The following is a 2,208-nucleotide window of genomic DNA, read 5'->3' as shown; positions in this document are numbered from 1 at the left end:
GCTCCCAAGTCACAAAGAGCTCTAGAGATAGGAACACCGCCAACTACACAAGGAATGGAAAAGCTTCCCGGGTCACCAAGTTTAGTGGGCAATTTGTTAAGGATATGAGCACTACATGCTTCTTCCATAGCCACTATTTCTTGGTCACCCAAGACTCTTTTCCTTGTTAAAATGTCTTTTAAAAATTTTGAGTAGGTTGGCATGTTCATTATCACCTCCGTAAAGGGTAGGGTAACCTCAAGTTTCTCAAGCATATCACAAAATTTGGCATACTTGAGGTTTTCCCTACTCTTTATGGCTCTTGAAGGGTAAGGGATTTTAGAAACAAGTTGGGAATTGGAAGATACCTTTGGAGGAGCCGAACTTTTTGTTACCTTTTTAGAATGTTGCAAAGGTATTTCTTCAATAGCTTCCTCCTCATAAGGGAGGTCTTCCACATATCCATCAACATCCTTGTCCACTTGAATTCCTTTTCTAGTCAAATCTTCACAAGCTTTCTTTCCTTTGGTGTCTTCATTAGCTTTACCCGAAGCCTCAATGGTTGAGCTTTCTTCTTCATCATCCATTTCTACCTCATTCCCCTTGGGATCTTCATCAACTTCCAACTCAAGGTCTTTGTAAGGGTCCTCAAGCTCTAAACCACTCCTTAGCACTACCGCATGAGCATGGTGGCTATTTGAGGCATCTTTGGAGCTTTGTCCTTGAGCCAACAAACCACCGGGTGGCCTTTGAGGGTTAGCCATAGCATGAGAAGCCATCCTAGATTCCATTTCCCTCATGTCCTTAAGAAATGTAGCTCTCAAGTTTGCTTGTTCTTGTTGAGTAGCTTTTGCAAAGTTAGCTATCTCTTGGCTATGTTGAAGTTGCATGTTCTTAATCATCTTCAAAAGCTCCACTTGAGAGAGCTCACCTTGGGGTTCTTGATGAGGTTGGTTGGCTATGGGTAAAGGGAACCCATAGTCATATCTAGCATTGGGACCTTGGTTGTTGTTTTGCCCCACTTGTAGGTTACCTCTCGGACCATAGTTGTTGAAATTTGATCCTTGACCTTGTTCCTGAGACCCTTGAACATACCCTTGCCCAAATCCTTGATTTGCTTGATTTACTTGATTCCCTTGGTAAAACCCTTGGTTGCTTTGGTTTCCTCCAAACTCTTGGTGCCCTTGTTGTTGGTTGCCATAGTTTTGGGGTGGATTGTTGCTTGACCATTGGTTTTGATTTCCAAAATTATTTCTTGGGTTTGGGAGAATTCCCCTTGGTTGAGCAAAACCGGGTGGATTGGTTTGGGTTTGTGGTTGGAGATGTTGGGGGTTTTGAACATTGGTGCTTTTGTAACTAAAGTTGGGGTGGTTTCTTAACCCGGGGTGGTAGAAATTGGTATTTGGATTGTAGGTGTTTGGGTTGTTGTAAGGAGGCCTTGGTGGTCTAGGATTGTTGTTGTAACTTTGAAAAGCGTTCACCTCTTGGGCATTCTCTTCATAGGCACCATTGTAATTGTTGCCACACAAGTCATATGTATGACCACTTCCTCCACAAAGTTCACAACTCGCGACTTGAGCAACTTCTTCCATGGGCGGCCCATATGAGGTCGCGGCTTGGTTCACTTGATTCTTTGAAAACTTCTCAAATTGCTTTGTGAGCAAGTCGAGCTTGGCATTTGTCTCGGAGTTGGAGGCATTTTCCTTAGGATATTTCCCGTTCCTTCGTAGCATGTTCCCTCTAGAACCATAGTTTGCCTCCGAGTCTACCATTTTTTTGATCAATGCCGTGCCCTCTTCATCATTCAAGTGGTCAAAACCTCCCCCCGCGGAGGCATTTACCATCTCCTTAGTTCTTGGTAGTAGAGTTTGGAAGAATGTTTGAGTAATGTACCATTCCGGTATTCCATGGTGGGGGCAACTTGCTATCAAATCTTGATAACGGTCCCAAGCCTCACCTAAGGACTCCCCATCCTCTTGTTGGAACGTATGGATCTCGTTGCGGAGCATCGCGATCTTTGAGGAAGGGTAGTACTTGGCCATAAATGCTTGGGCTAAGTCATCCCAAGTAGTGAAAGTATCCGGTGGGTGAATGTTCAACCACCAGTCCGCTTTGCCCGTCAATGAAAACGGAAACAACATCATTCTCAAGGTGTCTTCGGACACCCCATTCTTCTTCATCATTGATACTTTCCTCTTAAACTTCCGGAGATGAGCATGGGCATCCTCC

The 2,208-nt window shown here is 44.2% G+C and overlaps 1 non-coding gene across 1 annotated transcript; it reads left to right on the top strand.

Annotated features, from left to right (window-relative positions):
- The first annotated feature begins 1,881 nt into the window (after positions 1–1,881).
- Positions 1,882–1,988, top strand: LOC141638600 (small nucleolar RNA R71). The gene has a single exon (XR_012542147.1). It is a non-coding gene; the product is annotated as a small nucleolar RNA R71 (small nucleolar RNA).
- Positions 1,989–2,208: the final 220 nt, after the last annotated feature.

The sequence above is a fragment of the Silene latifolia genome, unplaced genomic scaffold, assembly GCF_048544455.1.
Source record: "Silene latifolia isolate original U9 population unplaced genomic scaffold, ASM4854445v1 scaffold_20.1, whole genome shotgun sequence".
NCBI classification, from domain to species: domain Eukaryota; kingdom Viridiplantae; phylum Streptophyta; class Magnoliopsida; order Caryophyllales; family Caryophyllaceae; genus Silene; species Silene latifolia.
This window is presented reverse-complemented; position numbering and strand designations above follow the sequence as displayed.